The 19,531-nt window shown below is 40.4% G+C and overlaps 1 protein-coding gene across 1 annotated transcript in view; it reads left to right on the forward strand.

Annotated features, from left to right (window-relative positions):
* Positions 1-19,531, forward strand: part of LOC125101538 (uncharacterized) — a 323,109-nt gene that overhangs the window by 292,994 nt on the left and 10,584 nt on the right. The window contains exon 16 of the mRNA XM_047731961.1: positions 16,304-16,510. The gene's annotated coding sequence lies outside the window, so the exon portion shown is untranslated. The remainder of the gene's footprint in view (positions 1-16,303; positions 16,511-19,531) is intronic.

The raw sequence follows: 19,531 nt of genomic DNA on the forward strand, positions 1-19,531 counted from the left end.
ATAATCAGCTTATATGTCCTCAAAAAATTCAATTTTCCCATTGCTCAAGAGATATTGTTATATTCTTATGGCTTCTAAGTAATTATAGCAAATGTTTTGTGATAGGTCTCCCAATGATAGGTCCGTGATCAAAGGAATGAGACTGATACAAAGCGAAGGTCAAGCAAAGCTTTATTTCACGCCAGCATTGAGAATCAAACCGACCAGTTGGGGCCGCCTCTGACAGAGAGAGCGACCCCTCCCAGCCTCACAGACTAATTTTTATAGAGCAAAGACCATGTGGTTGAGCCTGGCCACACACAGGTGGCCAATGAGATTGTAACACACAGAGAAAGCTGTAGTCATGCTAGGTCACACGTGGGTGGCCAATTGAATTACAATTCACCCCATAGTAGCTATTTGAACTAGCCTATCACCTTGGTCAGAATTGGCACCCAAAAGGCGGGGCTCACACTCCTTGGTAGCTAGGGAGACCGTATGTGTGCCCCACTGGTTGGATGTCTCCACCTGGCCCGACTCACCCCTGCATTCAGGCTCTGTTATCTCCACCTGACCTGACCCACCCTTGTATTTGGACTCTGTTATCAGGGACTGGTCATCCATATTTTATTGGTTTCCCAGACTTGCTTTTAAGTAAGTTCCCCTGGTGGGGATGGGGGTGGGGAGGGTCAGTTTAAGTTTTACTGCATAAACAGCAAAATCACTGTTTAACCAGATGGAGTCACACTGGCTAAATAAGCCCTTACATTTTGGAAAAAATATGGCAACATATTGTCTGTCAGTTATAATTTTATTTATAATTTTTTATTTATAATTCTCTTACATTACTTTGAAAATTATGTGTTGTAGTGAGAATTAGGACATGAATCTTATTTTCTCTATGCCTCCTTTTTTATAAAGGAAATGGGTAGACTAACTGTTATATTTGATTGGTTCTCTTAGCAGACTTAAGAGAAAGATAAAAGATGTTAAGAGAATAGATAGATCATCTGAAAGCTGGACACTCAGCTGCTGATCAGCTTTTGACAAAAAATAAAGCTGTAGTTTTGACATGGTAGTTTTAAACTATCATTAAAAGATAACTAAATCAATCTTATTTTAAAAAATACAGTGTTGCTTGGGTGGCTCAGTTGGTTAAGGGTGTGACTCTATTTGTACTCAGTTCATCATCTCAGTGTTGTGAGATGGAGCTGTGTGGGACTCTGCACTCAGTGGGGAGTCTACTTAAGATCTCTTTCCCTTTCCCTCTGCCTCCCCACCCATGCACACTCTTCTCTCTCTCAAATAAATAAATAAATTTTTAAAATGAAAGATTATAAAAAGGAGTTTGCTAAACAATTATTTCAATCTGACTTTGCTTAAAATCTACATTTTAGCATTTTTAATTACCCAGAAAATAGAGGTGCTCTGTTGCATTTGCATATGTGTGTGTATTTATAAGAGAGAAACAGAAAGACACACACAGAGACAGAGAGAGAGTATGAGTACACACTGATGTCTCTCATCTATCCACTCATCCATTTTCCAGTCTAACTGAAAAATGAAAGAAACTAGATCGTGCTGCATGTCAACATATGTCACTTGAAATAAACAATTTACGAGTCTGGCGGTCCATTCTCTTTGTATACAGGGAGATGCTGACTCTGTCTGGTGTGTATTCAGGAGAATTTTAGGGCAGATGAGTTTCATGCTAAATTTTAGCTAAAATTTTGGAAGTATTTATTTCCTCTAGACTCTACTTGAGAAATGGTTGGTAATCATGGTCCTGTCCCTTGAGTCTTGAATTTCTGGCCCCTAAGATGGACACATTGATGGGTAGGTGTTTACATATTTGGGCAACATACTCTTTCAGATAATAACAAAGTTGAAGAAAAAAGTTCTGTTAAAAATTAACTTTATTGTGATTTTCTGATCTCCAGAAACTTGAAAGGGTAAAAATATTGACTTACAGAAAGTCTTATCCCTCAGTCTTGGATTTTTTTATGTATTCCTATTCTAATGCATATTCATTACTCTAATATTTTACTGTATTTCAGATATTGAAATTCTCTTGAAATCCCTAAATTAAATGACCCCATTATACCACTGAGGAAAATGAGAAATCAAGAATTTGCCCAAATGATAAGAATACAAATCTAGAATTTTGTTCTCATGATTGTTGTAGAAGACTACTTTCCAGAGATAAGAAAGGATGATAATTCAGAAACATAGGCAAAAACCAATGGTTTGTTAATATTAATATTAAAATAAATATTGGAGTAATATTATCTACGTTTCTAGGTTTTATGATCACACAGTGTATAATCAAATAATCCAAAGTTTGTATTTTTGAGGTGTTTTGGGTTTCGCTTTGGTGTAAGAAAAGAACTGGAGGGAAGCATTTGTTCAATATTTCCTTATTTGCTCTCTGAAATTTTTAATATAAACTCAAAATAGGGAGCCCCAGTAAGAATAAATGACAAACACGTATACTATGCATTACTATGGGGTCAATCTCTTAGAAACCAGGAGATACCACATGACCAGTTTCTCTTAACCACATTAATAATTCTAAGCATTCTGCTTCATGGAATATGCAGTTGCAACATAGAAGCCCTGGAAGGCTGGTTTCTGTAATACAGTGACTCTTCCATATTCTGTCAATATTGTCTTCAACATGACGTCTTTTTCACCTTAAAAAAAAAAAAAGATGTGGAATTAACAGAATAAAAAAAAAAAATAGGGAAAACAAAATATATGACTTGTAGACCCGGACTATGCCTTGGAAATTCTTTCATCCATTTTTCTTATTTTATGAGTAAAGAAACTGCTACCCAGAGTTCATTGGTGACTGAGGCAGGGCACCTCTGGTGCTCCACTTCTCAGGGCATTATTCTTAATCAATGTAAACAAGGAGGGGTGCCTGGGTGGCTCAATCAGTTAAGCATCTGCCTTGGGCTCAGGTCCTGATCTCGGTGTCCTGGGATAGAGCTCCACATTGGGCTCCCTGTTCAGGTGGGAGCCTGCTTCTCCCTCTCCCTCTGGCCTGCCCCAACTTGTGTTCTTTCTCATTCACTCTGCTCTCTCTCTCTCTCTCTCAAATAAATAAATAATTCTTTTAAAAAAATAATAAACAAGGAGATGGGCTTTTCTTTACAGCTAAGCCCTCTCCAAATGTTTGTTCCCCATTGCTCAGCTTCAATAATAAAAAACACAGATATAGCTATTTAATTTATACATTTATGCCTTATAATGAATATAATCTCCTAGCTTCATTGAAATGGTGGGCAACAATATTTCCCCCCCACTTCACAGTTTTAAAATATGCCCTTAGAGAAGCAATAGAGACAGAGTTTAAAAGCCTGGGTTTTGGGGTCGGATGTCCTTACGGCCATATTTCGGCCCTACAATTTACTAATTTATCCTAAGTAAGTTGGTTGACCCCTCTCCCTGCTATACTTCATTTTCTTCACCTGAGATTTGGAATAATAACCATCTAGGTTTATAATAAAGATTAAATGTAGTAATTCATGTAAAGTGGATCATTGCCTGTGTTAGTTTCCTGGGGCTGCAATTTCAAAGTGCCACACAGTACACAACTTAAACAATAGGAACATATTGTCTTTGCAGTCCTGGGTTAGAATCCAAGGTTAAAGTGTTTGCTGGGTTGATCCTTCTGACAGTTCCATGCCTCTCTCCTGGCTTCTGGCAGTTTGAGGGCCATCTTTAGCATTCCTTGGCTTGTAGGTGAATCCACCCAATGTCCACCATCGTGTTTATGTGGCATTCTCCCTGCATATGCATGTCTGTCTCTGTGTCCAGATTCCCCATTTTTAAATACTTGTTTGCTTGTTTGTTTATTTATTTACTTGAGAGAGAGAGAGAGAGAGAGAGAGAGAAAGAGAGAGAAAGAGAGCATGCATGAGTTGAGGGAGGGTCAGAGAGAGAAGAGAGAAACTTAAGCAGACTCCACGCTGAGGGTGAAGCCTGTCGCATGGCTTGATAACACAACCCTGAGATCACAACCTGAACAAAATCAAGAGTTGGACATGTTTAACTGACTGAGCCACCCAGGGATCCCCAGATTCCCCGTTTTAACAAAGACAAGTTCTACTGGATTAGGACCCACCCTACTGATTTCATTTTGATGGACTGTGAAGGCTCTATACCCAAATAAGTTCACATTCCTAGGTACTGAGATTTAAGACTTAAATATCATTCAGGGGAACACTATTTGATCCATAGTGTGGTCCCCATCTCAGTTTATCCCTCAAGGTCAGCCAGAGTGATTCTTTCTATGATGTCATAGATGTTACTCTGTTCACAAATACGCAATGGTTTTTCAGTCCAATCATCGTAAAAGCCATCATTCTTTTCTTTTCTTTTTAAAATTTTATTTATTTATTTGACAGAGAGAGACACACAGAGAGAGAGAGAACATAAGCAGGGGTTTGGGAGAGGGAGAAACAGGCTTCCCACCGAGCAGGGAGCCTGATGTGGGGCTCAGTCTCAGGACCCTGGAATCATGATATGAGCTGAAGGCAGATGTTTAATGACTGAGCCACCCAGGCACCCCAAAAGTCATCTTCAGTGGTCTTCATATCCCCGAATGCTTGGCTTCTTGCCCCAGACTTCTATCACTCTGATCTTACCTTCTTTTTCTCCCCTTGCTCACTTTGCTTCAATTCTTTTGGCTTCTTTGCTTCTCTTTGATCATAAGGCAAGTGTATGCCCCTCATAGCCATTATATTTGCTGTTCCTTCTTCTTTTTTTTTTTTTTTAATATTTTATTTATTTATTTGACAGAGAGAGATCACAAGTAGACGGAGAGGCAGGCAAAGAGAGAGAGAGAGAGAGGGAAGCAGGCTCCCTGCTGAGCAGAGAGCCCGATGCGGGACTCGATCCCAGGACCCCGAGATCATGACCTGAGCCGAAGGCAGCGGCTTAACCCACTGAGCCACCCAGGCGCCCGCTGTTCCTTCTTCTGACATTATTCTTCCACTTATAGACATGACTGATACCCTTCACTTCATTCAGACTTATTCTGCGGTCTCCTTCCCAGAGATTTTTTTTCCCTGAATAAAAGAAAAAATAGCAACGACGTAGCCTTTTATCATCCCCATTCCACCCAGTGCCTCATCCTTTACACTGTTTCCTTTTCTCCATAGCACTTATGATATATTCAGTTACATATCTTATGTTTTCCTCCCTTGGAATGTCATCTGAGTTAGACCAAGGATTTTGTTTAATTGGTTCAGTTCTGTGTCTCTACATTCTCAAGGCAGGATTTCAGTGAATGGCTGAAATGAGTGAATGTGCTTTGACCAGAGCCTTTTATATAATGAGTCCTAAATAAGTATTATTTATAATTCTTATTCTTTTTTTTTTTTAAGATTTTATTTATTTATTTGACAGAGAGAGATCACAAGTAGACGGAGAGGCAGGCAGAGAGAGAGAGAGAGAGAGAGGGAAGCAGGCTCCCTGCTGAGCAGAGAGCCCGATGTGGGACTCGATCCCAGGACCCTGAGATCATGACCTTAGCCGAAGGCAGCGGCCTAACCCACTGAGCCACCCAGGCGCCCTATAATTCTTATTCTTAATTAATCTTTTCCCAAATAGCTACTGCTGTGATCATTCTTCTAAATGCTGTTTTCCTTCTTTTTTTATTCTGCCCCGGAAATTTCATGCTCAAAGAGAAAACTACACTCAGAACAAAAGGATAAGTCTGATGATGAAATCAGGAAACTGACAAAATCTTGTGAAATCTCAAAAGGTGTTAATATTCTGGAAATTTAGACTCACTGAAAGTCACTAAACTAGAAGTTTGGTTGAAAGATGAATGTGAATTTCCCCTGTTCTTTTATTTTTCGAGATGACATCCTGTATCTTTCTAGATAGAACTACCTGTTAGTTCACTCTCGGCTGAGGGGAAATGTCCAGCATGGGCCCCTATGGTCGTTATTTACACACATGATTTAGCCCTCCTCAAATCTTTTAGAATTTTTAGTCTCTCGTAGGGCATTTAAAACTTCTTTGTTGAAAATGAGAGTTATCTACATTTGTGTCTCACTTCCCATGCTAAATTGTGAGTTTCACGGAGCCCCAGGTAATAGGGTTTAACCGGAATATCTCATGACATCTGGCTTGAATGCGTGACTCAAACATGTCTTTGAATAATGAAAAAGGACTTAGGTGGTTTTTTTTTTTTTATGATTTATGTATTTATTTCAGAGAGAAAGAGAGAGCTCTCGAGCAGGGATGGGAGGAGAGACAGGGACACAAGCAGACACTCCGCTGTGCAGGGAGTCCAAGATGGGGCTCCACCCCAGGAGCCTGAGATCACAACCTGAACAGAAACCAAGAGTGGGACGCTCAACTGACAGCCACCCAGGTGCCCTGACGAAAGACCTAGTTTTAAAGCACAAACAACACCTTCTGATTTATTTCATAGTTGTGAAAAACAACTGGAAAATATTCCCTGGTCCTGTAAGAGGAAGGTATTAGATTAAATACACTCCTTCCCCTCCCCCCACCATTAAATCACTACCATTCCAATCAATAATATTTCATTATTTGTTGGGCTGTTAATAAGGCAATTAATTATCATATAATGCATCATCGCTTTGGAGCAAAGGTTTATATGCGTGCAAAGGGGTGTTATTCCAGGAGAGTTATGACACAGGCAGTCTTAGGCGTGTGGGTGGAGTAGGAGGATGGTGTGATAAGATAGCAGCTGAACAAACTTCACTAAATTAGGAAATAAGGAGTTACAACTTGCATTGCGGGAAGTTGGTGGAGAGTTCATCTCACTGATGCTTCTGAAGGCATGGCCTTAGTATATATATATTTTTTTAATGATATAAAAGAGGGGTAGCTTTGCATATCCATTTTGGAGTTGGCAAAAAATGAATCCATTTCACAGCTTCAAAGATAAGCATGCAAAACAAAACAAAACAAAACAAAAACAGAAAACAGGCTGCCTTCAATACTGAATTAATCCAAATCACTTAATTCATTTATGTATCCCTTCAGCAAATCGAAATTTGGGGTCCCTTATGAGCCAAGCTCTCTTCCTTTTTCTCACAAGGCTTACGTTTGTGTGTGGGAAGAGTGTAAATCTATAGTATGGTTGCTAGTAACACTTTTAGCAAATGATATGATGAAAATAAGGCATAGGGTTTGGCCGAGGGTGGAAGGGTTATTTCACACGGGGGGTGGTCAGAAGAGATGCACTGATAAGGTGACATTTGAGTGGCATTTTTAAAGGAAGAGAGTGAGTTGGTAGGTGTCTGGGGAAGATTCATGCAATAGTCATTACAAAAGCTCATGTAGGAGCATGCTCAGTGTTTGGTAAATTTACTCTTACTGCTGCCAACTCTCTCTCCCAGATTTTCAGCCAATTTATACTACATAAAGTTTAGGGGAAAAAAATGGTTAGGGTATAAAGAAATTATAATTTATATAGTTTTGTTCATTGTAGCTGATGCAAAAATATTTGGGCAACTACCTTTTGGGAGTAATTTTTCCTAAATAGAAAATAAAACACTCACACATACACACTTCTACATAGAGACAACTCCTCCCTCCATCTTTTGCTTGTCTTACACTTCGGTATTTTTCTGCCATTAGAGAAAATTAAACTAAAGGTGTGGGATAAGAATCAAGAGATCAGCCACTAGAATCAAGAGATCAGCCACTAGAATCAAGAGATCAGCCACTAGGGTACCCTTTCAGATGAACAATTTCTTGATAGAGAGCTCATGGCACATAGAAGCAAAGATAGAGGTGTTGGTTGAATAAATATTTCAAAAAGAACAAGTAATCTTCATACTTGCAGATAACTGAAGCTCATTTTATCAATGATTTAGTGGCTTAGTTGGATGGATGGGTTTAAGTAAATTCTAGCCGGGTCTATGGATCATACTGCCAGGCTGCTATCCGGAAAGGGAAGAAAAAAAAAAAAAAATATATATATATATATATATAGGTGTGTGTATATATATATAGTCCAATTTCTTTCTTTCTGGTAATTGGACTAAAACTGGCTGTCTTAACTGAGTCAGTCCAATTAGTTGCCTTCAGTTCTTTTGGACCAGAAACTAAAATATTAGATCACAGAGAATTTCATGTGTTTTTTTTTTTTTTTTCTTTCTGGAATTCAGGGGAAGGAAAAGTCTCCTTTTAAACTTGATGATTTGAGTATGTGGTGCAATTCTTTGGCCATGGTTTATATGCAATCAGACCATAAAATTAAACATTTTTTTCTCTGTGTGTCCATAGAGAGTAGAGTATATGAATGGAAAATAGCGCTAACCACGTCATCATGACTGCTTTCCATTTAAACAAATGCATTTGCCACCCGTGGGATTTATCTTCAAAGGCCGTGGGTGGCTGGAGCAAAGTTTTTTGTTTGTTTGTTTGTTTGTTTTGTTTTGTTTTTCATGACCTTTCTTCCTTTTGTCATTTTTTTTTTTAAAGATTTTATTTATTTATTTGACAGAGAGAAATCACAAGTAAGCAGAGAGGCAGGCAGAGAGAGAGGAGGAAGCAGGCTCCCTGCTGAGCAGAAAGCCCGACGTGGGGCTCGAACCCAGGACCTGGGATCATGACCTGAGCCGAAGGCAGCGGCTTAACCCACTGAGCCACCCAGGCCCCCCCCTTTTGTCACCTTTTGAGTCTCCTCTCTGCTCCTGAGCTCATGTTTTCCCTTTAGAGTCCTCTCTTCCCAGGGCTTCCCATGCACAGAAGTGGGGCGGTGGGGTTGCTCTATGCTTGTGCTTTATTCGAAACAAATCTGTAGTTGCTCACCTACAGTTGTATTGTGCTACTATTAATGTTTGTATACATATGTACAAGCAAAAGCCTTGGGAATACCGCTAAGACCTGTGACTTTCTGCTTGTACGAAATAACCTGTAACTTTTTCTTTCATTTACTTCTATTCCCAAGAGCTTCGAAAAATATCATAACCAGAAGTCAAGTTCTTTGTGGTTTCCTAGTGTGTTTCTTAAGACTTTTGCAGAAGTGCTATAAAAGGGACACCTGGGTGGCTCAGTTGGTTAAGCAGCTGCCTTCGGCTCAGGTCATGATCCCAGCGTCCTGGGATCGAGTCCCACATCGGGCTCCTTGCTTGGCGGGGAGCCTGCTTCTCCCTCTGCCTCTGCCTGCCATTCTGTCTGCCTGTGCTCACTCGCTCTCCTCTCTCTCTGACAAATAAATAAAATCTAAAAAAAAAAAAAAAAGAAGTGCTATGAAAAAAGCATACATTTCTGCTAACAGATGCAAGATGTAAAATTTGGGGGTTCTTAAAATTAGAGATATTCACATTAGCAAAACTCACTATAAAGTGTGTACACACCCACATACAGAGATATATTATCTTTCCCAAATTGCATAATTTCTACCTAAATTAAGCACAGGTGATTTTGTTTAGAAGTATGGCTTTCTGACAATGCAACATAGTTTATTACCTTTCTCTAAATTGATTTAAATTTACTTAAGTGCTTGTTCTATACTCCTAATGGTTATGTTAAAGAAAGAAAAAACGAAGGCATAATCATCTTAGTTACCTAATTTATTTGTAGGTAATCTTCTATTAATTTTTTGCTGTTCTATTTCAAAGCAACACACAAAATGAAGAAATGTCCCAAATTGCAACTGCATGGAAATAAAAATGTCTTTGTAAAAATCGAAAACATTATCAAATATGTAGTCTATGTTTCCCAAACTTCTGATATTATCTCAGGTTTAGTGTTTAGGCCAAGGTCATAGGTTACGTTATGTTTTTGTGTGAGCCAAGTATGTCTTCATCCAAAAAGTGGAAACTATGGATGAGTCAAGGAACAATATCCATTTTTATATTCGGAAAACCAAATCCACTCCTGCTATGTCTTTTCCATTCTGTTTACAGGAGTTGCCATCTTTTACTAGACCCAAACTTTGAAATGTTGATATTTTTTATTTTTTATTTTTAAGGATTTATTTATTTATTTGACAAAGAGAGACACACTGAGAGAGGGAACACAAGCATGGGGAGTGGGAGAGGGAGAAGCAGGCTTCCTGAGGAGCAGGTAGCCTGATGTAGGGCTCGATCCTAGGACCCTGAGATCATGACCTGAGCTGAAGGCAGACGCTTAATGACTGGGCCAGCCAGGTGCCCCAACATTTGTTTTATTTATACCCGGATATATGATATTGGGGAACCACAGACACAAGATTAACCATAGGTTTGCATTCAGTGATTCTAAGGGAAGGCATTGCTTTCTAAGCCAAAACAAGCACTTTTGGGTAAGACACCTATTTTCCTGAGACCCAGTTGTTTGTAATGACACATGTTCTCCCAAAGAAATGGTGAATAAAATCACCATCATCGAGGCACAACTTATTTGGAGTTCTAAGCTTTAAATACACAGGAGACCGAGTGGATCATCCAGTATGACCTAGTTTCCTGACCCTGGTTCCCTCTTGCCGACTTTCCACACTTGTAAATAGAGTGCAAATTCCAGCGAGGAAGAAAAAGAAATCCACCCAAGAGCTGGCCTTTTAAAAATGTATCTATGCAACAAATCTATGTACCACTGTGTAATTATAATAACATAAACAAATCCACTATAAGGACATTCACATCAGACCTAATTTCATGCTGAACTATTATAATGCAATTAACAGCCTCATAGTCCTGTTTTAATTAAGCTCTGTTGTGAAATATGCAACATTTGAACCTGTTCTGGCCTGTTTTGTCTACTATTGAATTACTGCCCTTAACTTGTTTTCCTGCTGAACCATGAACTTCATTTAAGGATTATTATTTGTGGGTTGAGCATTTTGTGGGTTCTTCTCAGATTTTGTGCCTCCAGATTAAGCTCCTCAAGTGTGTCCTATACGTGTAGTCTCTACTCACTTGTCTCACTAGATCTATTAATTCGCTCTGGGCTCACTTGGAAACGAAGGGACAGAGTTGATGGGTTTAACGAAAGAGGAAAGAGATTTCCGATGGCAGGAGAGTTCACTTGTGGAGTTACCTTCGGATTCCGAAGGGCACGGTAGACGTCTTCTGGCCTATCGTTTTGCAGAAATACCGAGTGAACTCCAATTTTCCATGGATATTATCCCAACTACCAAATAGTTTAACCACTCCTCACTAGGAAATGGAAAACAAAGGCATCTAGAGAAAATGCGGTTTATAGAAAAAAATCATATCCTGTTTCCTTCTTTTTTATCCTTCACTGGCCCTAGGCAAGAATGTCCAAGGTTGTCTGGTATTTGCCTTAACAAATCTTTCCCTTCCTCTATTTGAATTGCCTTCATGGCCTGAAATAAAATTAACTGAGAAATACTACATGGGAACAGTTACTAACGATCACAGGTCAGTTTGCCAAGAAGCTTGTTGCTCAACAGCTAGCTTTAAAGAAATAGAGCTAAATGTCAAGAGGGCATGGTTGCCGAGAATCACGTTCACCCACATGGATTACTCAGATGTGAGCCAAGGACCTCAGAAAAATCCAATGGTGATTTCCTCAACACTCCTCACCTCTGTGTCCACCTTCTGATCTGCCTTTCTCGGATTTAGTTCCTGTTATAAAAATCCATGTTCTTCTTTTTTTTACCTTGCCCTACTTTCTTAACCCTAGGGAGGATTTTAAGAAGGTTTCAAAGCTAAGCATCCCCAATTGCTTCAGGCTGTCTTCGGTTGTAAGTCAGAATATAAAGCAATTACCCGTAGGGTAGGATGTGTTCATGGCCAATGGGAGAATGTTCAATATATCAGCAGGTAACTGAAAATATTCTCTTCTGCGTGAACATCTGGTTCAGATTCTTAACCATTTCTAGTGAGGTTTTATGGGTCTCTCTCCCTCCCTTCTGCTCTGCTCTGCCTTCTTTTCTATGAGGAGGTGCGTGCCCCAAATAATAGGGTTTCACTTGATCCGCACGCTTGATTGTTGATAGATATTCGATGATGCTATCTTAAGAACCGCTAGCTAGAAATCCTGAAAATGACCCCAATTGCTTTTGTTTTACAACCTTAGGGTCCAAAAGAGGGGAGGAAAACACACTCCAGTATTTTTTCCAGTTCATCTTCAATTCAAAGAACCCTGAGAAACTTCCATGAGCTATCGTAGTCTTCATGTTGGTAGGAATTGGGATGCTGCCTTTCCTCCTGTTTGTTTCATGCATACTCCCCAACACTCCTTTTGAGTCAAGAAGGATGTTTACAAAGTTCCCACCCTGACCAAAGATGGAAAAAAAATCTTCCCTCAGCTTCTTCCATAGGCGCACTTAGCTGAAAGGGAAATTCAGCTTCCAGAATCACGTTTAGACACATCCCCATTCTGCAGACACACACTAACTCACAAAGATAATAGTGTCCTACGTGATCAAATGTTTTACCCCCCCAGTGACATCAGAAGTACCTGGGCTTTAGAGTCAGTCCAACCTGGGTTCAGATATCAGAGCTGTCTGATTATTGTTGGGGACTCAGGAGGCTACTACGTAATACACCTCTTTTCCCCATCTGAGCTATTTGAGAAAATTAAGGAAACACAGGATCCAGACCAAAGGCAATAAAAATGTCAGCCTCATTACTGATAAAGCTGTTTGGAAGATATGGCTCTAGATCAGCTGCCAAGTGGGCTTGTTAATTCATCACCCCATAAGGAAGGAGAGTTGGCACAGACGGAGCTAGAATGCAAGGTCTTGCTCAGAAGAGGCTGGTCTTGTGAGCACTAGACTATGGACAGGCAGAGAATATGGGGACTTCCTAGAGGCAGCTTGGATGGAACAGAACAAGAGGGCAGAGCAAGGAGGCTTCTCGGATTTCTTGTTCTGCATTCATCAGAGAGGACAATGCGTAAAGTTGTGGAGAGGGGCCAGGAGTGTAGGGCTTTCTGAGGCGATGGAATAAGAATGATCTCTTAGTAAATATGACCACATAACTGTGTGTCTGGACAAGTTGTTTCACATTTCTGAGCTTCAGTTTCCTAATCTATAAAATGAGAATAATATACCAACCTGGCAGACTGGCAACATTAAATTAAAATATACATATACTGTGTGTGTGTGTGTGTGTGTGTGTGTGTGTGTGTGTGTGTGTGTGAATTGCCCACATTAAGACCTGCCACTAAATACTGCTGACTTCCTTTCGAGTCTACCTCTCCCTTTCTTCCTAGACACTTAGGTGAAAGATGTCTCTGGGCAGAAGGCAAGTTATGTTCTCTTCCCTAGGGCTAGAGATGGTTACAAAGGAGAGGAAGAAGGAAGTGCATATCCAACTGGGTAAAAATTATTTAAAAAATCTACTTTGCACGTTTTACTGCCCACAACGTCAAGGTCACTTACCTTTCGAAATGTGTTAACTTCTGAAGGCTGAATTGCTGCTTTTCAGACAAATGTGCACATCTTCACAGACATTTCAACAGACCCACGGTGTCTAGGGGAGGAACACAGGGGGGTTTCACTGCATTTCTCAGACGGAGAGGCTCTGATCTATCAGGGCTCCAATCTAACTCCCTTTTCACCAGTACTTCGTGCAATGAGCAGAGACAGGTAGGTCTCCGGGACATGGCATGCTTGTTCCCATCCCATTTATTTTATTCTGCTTTTGCTGAAGCTTAATCTTCTACATACAGAGGTTGGGAAACATCGGTGAATGGGCTGCCTTTAAAGAAGAGAAGGAGAGACATGTAATACCTGGCCTGGAGCTGTGTGCACGGGGTGGAGAGCTACAAGGCCTCGGTTCTGATCCCACACAGACTTCTGGAGGGGCCTGAAGAGCAGCCTGTCATCACTCATTGCCTGATATTACCTGGTGATGTGTGGTGTTGCTTCACATCCTTACCAGGTTACCACACAGATGAAGAATTAATTATATACATTGATTTATAGTTGCATAGTTGCTGCCACAGTTATGCCATAGTTTAATGAATTTCTCCTTCATGTATGTTCTATGAATGATTGTCCCTCCTCAAACGTGCACTGCCTGCTCCCTCTCTGTAGCACATTTCTGTGGACTCAAGGGTCTGTGGGGTCTCGTGCTTGTTGTGACCTTTGAGGTGTTTCTTTTGGTCACAGCTCGTAACGACCTGGTGACCAAACTCTGATGAATCTACCTCAGGAAAAGAAATCATGCACTCTGTCTCCAACCTAACTGCCACAGCCCAAGCACCCAGGCCTCATCATCTGTCTTGGGCAGGATGAGCTCCAATCTCTCATCCTTCTCATCCTTCATCCTCATCCTACCCTCCACCTTGCTTTCAGCTCTCTTAACGCTAAAATACAAATCAAACCTCTCCTCTGCTCAAACCACACCACTGCCCCTTTACAAATTATGCTCAAAATAGCTTAGCCCAGAAGGTGACAGTTTTGCAATCCCGAATGATGTTTCCAGCCTTGCATCTGGATTTTCACCTCCCTGCTACAATCCAGTCCACTGGACCATTCCCAGGCCCTGGAATCCCAGCTGCATTTGCATATCAGCGCCCTTAGGATTCCTGCTCCTTTGCCAGAAACATCCTTGGCATTTTTCATCTCTACTGCAATCCTGTGAAGGCCTTGAGACCTAACTCAAAGCTCATCTCCTTAGGAAGATGCCTTCTGTGGACTCACTCACCAAAGAGGAGTTTTCCATTAACTGTATGCTTACTGTGAATTCTTGCAAGCGTGTTTCGATTTCCTCAGAAATCTAAGATAGAATGGATCTTCAGGAAACTTCTGTTTTTAATTATAATAAACCTTGATCTTTCCTCTCATGGAAGCCATTTCAAGACGTTTACCTCTTCTTTACCTGTTCATCCAGATTTCAATCTTGTCAAAGAAAAAAAAAAATTGCTAGCTGGAATCTTGGAAGTTTATTGTCAATTATGGACTTGAAGTAAATAGCAATTGACCAGAACTTTCTTTCATATTTTTAAAATCTTTCTATCTTTCTGAGGGTTTAAAATATTTGTAAATCATCTTAGGAGGAGTTAATTTTGGAACACATGTTTGATCTGGACTGTCTGCACCAACAGATAAACGTTTTCTGCCTCAGAAAAAGCAAGTGAGGGGCTCAGTGGGTTAAAGCCGCTGCCTTCGGTTCAGGTCATGATCCCAGGGTCCTGGGATGGAGCCCCACATCGGGCTTTCTGCTCCGCAGGGAGCCTGCCTCTCTGCCTACTTGTGATCTCTGTCTGTCAAATAAATAAATAAAAAAAATAAAAAGAAAAAGCCAGTGAGGAAAGAAATCCATTGACTCCTTTCCTCTCTCTGATCCTGAAACTACTGGCATCTGCAGATATGGAAATTGGAAATTATAGAAAGCATCTATGTAACTCAGTGGTGGTAGGCAATGTTAACAAAGATATCAGGAGACCAGAAGCTTTATCGGCCACAAACAAATTTTAGAGTGTTATAGTCTGATCTTCATCACTAATATTCTACTTTTTAAAGATTTTATTTATTTATTTGAGAGAGTGAAAGGATGAGTGAGGGGCAGCAGGAGAAAAAGGAGAGGGAGAAGCAGACTCACCGCTGAGCAAGGCCCTCCCCCTCCCCACATTGTGGGACTTAATCCCAGGGCTCTGGGGTTATGACCTGAGCCCAAAGGCAGAGACTTAACTGACTGAGTCACCCAGGCCCCCGTGCCCTACTAATATTTTAAACAAGCAATAAAACAGTGTCTTTTTCACTCACTCATAATTCAGTTAATATGAATGAAGACCCCACAGGTACGTTGTATCAGAAAATGGAATTGTTACCTGAGAAATCCTACTAGAAATAAAGTCCCGTAAGTATAAGAGTCGGGGACATTACGAAGGAAGAATAGTAGGTAAATGTATAAAGTATGCAAAAATCCTGCTCTGTGCACTTCAGCAAAATGTATCTTTAATTTATCTCGTCACTGTCTTGATGATGCCGGAGACTTAGCACTTAGCACAGTGAGAACAAGGGAAAAAGGAGCAGGGATTTCTTTTGGATGAGAAAACACAAACACCAGTTCATAACACCATTCGTAAGCTTTTTTTTTTTTTTTTTTTTTAATCAACATTGTCATTGTCACATCCTGCTTGATCTTCCTACTCTGGGTTAATACGGGAGCCAATTACAGCTTCATCTGTGTAGAATTAACTTTATGGAGCACACACGGGGGATTTGTCTATCTTCACCACTTAGATATATGTCATAAAAATATGCATGGAATGGAGTGCAGGCATTGCAGATGGCAGCGACTTCCAGATTTATTGTAAAATCATTTAAAATTGGTTATGCTCTTACCAGAAGTTAATTAATTTTTTTTCTCTTCTTTTCTGGGGCTGGGGGGCTTGTGGCGGGGTGGGGGGTTTGTCTCACTAGGTGGCAGTGTATGATTATATCTGGAAAAACCATGGCGTCAAGTCCAGAATCTCCAGCTGTGACCTCCAACAGCAAAATGAAATTTCTGTGTCTGCACTTGGTCCAGGGGATATTACTTCTCGTGTATCTATATACACTGTTTATCCCAGTGGGTTCCAAGAGCTATACCGCCATTTTCTCCGACTCCCTAATGGCGCCATCGTTGAGGTACGTTCATATGAAAAGATTTTAATGCAAGTCCTGTGTATGTTGTAGTGCATGAATGTATATGTTTGTGTGTGTGTGTGTGTGTGTGTGTATACTTGATTTCAAAGGCTTCAAAAAATTACTTTGCAAGCATATCATATAGTTAATGTTTCTAATACCATAATAGCCTTGAAGATATGTTTTAGTGTTTTCTAAAGAAATAAAAGTATTATGTAAGAAATAAATTGTTTCTGCAGATGTATTTGAGGGAGAGAGATAGGAAACAAATCAAGTGAAATAATTCAGGATTCAGCCCATGAGAACTTTGATTCAGGTAGCATTTGTAAATACCTGTAGATTGATGAAGAAGGGTTCTCAGGGTCCATGGGCATACTTCAATGCCTCAGGAAAATATACAGTCCCTTGCTGAGTGAGCTGGTGGCCGTTACATATTTTTTCTATGAGAAAAATCTTAAAAAATAAAGTCCCCATCCTTAAATCTTTTAAAATGTTAAAGGAGCACTTAGCCACCATCTTCAGGCCGTGATTTCCCTTAAAAAGTCAGAGTCTGAAGGTGAGTTGAGTTTAGTTTAAAAAAGGAATCTCTCGGGGCGCCTGGGTGGCTCAGTGGGTTAAAGCCACTGCCTTTGGCTCAGGTCATGATCCCAGGGTTCTGAGATCAAGCCCCGCATCGGGCTCTCTGCTTGTCCGGGAGCCTGCTTCCTCTTCTCTCTCTGCCTGCTTCTCTGCCTACTTGTGATCTCCGTCTGTCAAATAAATAAATAAAATCTTAAAAAAAAAAAAAAAGAATCTCTCACATTGCACCGTATTCTTAAAATCCACATTTCATGGCATGGTGAAACCCGAGCATTGGTCCCATTTGCACCAGTGTTGTTGAATTCGGAAGGCTGAAAGAATGTTATTTCCCATTAGATGGTGGAAATAAAGTGTAGAGGAGGAGGAAAGTTTAGATACATTTCATGTCGGCTTCCCTGGCCATGTTGGCATGAAATCACTTAACAGTGGCACAATATTAATTGGTAAGAATCTGCAGAATACTTCACCCTTTCCCTATGGACTCTTACCATTGTATTTTTGTTATAAAGTTCATAAAAATCTGTGCTCTTACAATTGCCTTGAATAGAACCTTGAAGAAATTTCAAGTGGCTTGGAGATCAGGGTTGCAACTAGGGAGCTTCTCCTTTCTATGATCCCAATCCCCTGACAGCATTTGAGTACTGGAATGACTCACAGAGACACTCTCCTGGGAAAAGCACAGATGTGCCAGGCAAGATTCTCCATCACTTGACCTCCTCGCTCCCTTACTGAGGGGTGAAAGTGACAGAGCTGTGTATACTGCAGTAAAGCAACAGGTGGGGGGATTTTGACTGTATCTGATTGAATTCTTTGAGGGTTTGGGTCAAGGGCTGCTATATGTACTTTGGCATATGATCCTTTTTAGGTTTCTGAAACCTTTGCTTAAGGAATCACCTTAAGGAACAAAACTGTCAGCTTAATTTTTTGTTTGTTTGTTTTTTGATTTTTTTGTTGCTGTTGTTTGGTTTTTATTTTCGTTTTTAATTTACACAGGCATGTGCTTATATATGTGTACGCACCATGCACTGAAAGACCTGAAGAAGCCAGGACACTGAGGATGTCTCTGCTTCTGCTACAAAACATCTTACGGCAGCTTGCCGACCTTGACCTCTGAGCAGGAAGCCCTGGCATGAGGTGGCCCGTTCCTAGGAGCAGAGAGATCCCCAGGGCCCTCGGATTCACTCACTTCTGCATTTGCTCCAGAATCTTGCCTTACTCGCTTCCCATGCTCTCTGCCGACATTCTTATGTGTAAAACTGGGTTATGGAGCGCCTGCCTCATAGAGATTTGGGGCAGATTAATGGGATAACAGCTGCAAAGTACTTTTAGTTCCTTTTATATAAAAAAAAGGTGCAATAAAGATGACAAAGCATTATGGATCATGCAACATTAAATTCATTCAACTTGTAAACATCTTTTTTTCCAAGTACTAATAGTAACATTAGGCTAAAAAATAAAATCACTTCTGGGAGGATTTAATGATGAGGCAATCAGGCTCATGGGCCCCGCTGACCCTCTGTCTGTGTTTTCACCACCTCTGCCTTAGTGATGGTAATAATACAGTAATGGAAGTGGCCCTCGGCACTTCTGAATCTGTGCCCAATAGAGATTCTAGCAAATTCTAAACCAGCTTTCCCCCTTTTTGCAGACCCCAGCAAATGCCTGCACGACATCCTGCTTACTCGTGGGTCTGCAGTCTAGACATACTGACTGATTTCTTCATGCTTTACGTTACATGCTTTTTGCTCCATGAAATCTGTGTAACCCATTTCAAACAGACCTACCGCTTTTACCTTCTCTAACACTGATCTCCAGTATGACATTTTATCTAGCCTCTCTAAACATGTTTTTAGTATGAAGTTTTGTCTCCTAGGAACAAGTTCTAGAGCAACTTAAAGATTAGACACATGTTCTTTCAGCCTCACGTCTAGTTACTCGACAATCATCCTAGTCTCCTCTCTATCTCTCCGGACCCTTACCAGGTACATCCAGGTGTATTATTGACCTTTTGAACTATAAAACCTGAAATGGTAGGGTATTCGAGGCTGGTCTTGTCCTCTGCAACCTCAGTGAAAAATGAAATTAGTGTATTTCTTCCCCAAAGATGCATGCATTGATAAGAAATTTCAAATATCAACAACTAGGTAGATTATACTTTTCAGATGAAAGATAAATCTATTTGACTTTTAAAATTATGGCTTATAAATAGTCTCCTACTTGGATTAAAGTTAACTTCTACCCTGGAGCTCACTCTCTCTGCGCTAAGTACTTATTGATGCTCTAGGAAATCTGTTAAATTGCATTGACTTTCTGGGTGCCAAATTGTTCTACATGGTTGGTAATCTGGCATCGTGATATCCTTTCGATTAAGGATGGAGATTTCTCACAATTAATATTGTGCTGCTGTTAAGTGATTTCATGCCACTCTGACCAGGGAAACAGACA

Source organism: Lutra lutra, chromosome 6, assembly GCF_902655055.1.
Source record: "Lutra lutra chromosome 6, mLutLut1.2, whole genome shotgun sequence".
Taxonomy (NCBI): Eukaryota; Metazoa; Chordata; class Mammalia; order Carnivora; family Mustelidae; genus Lutra; species Lutra lutra.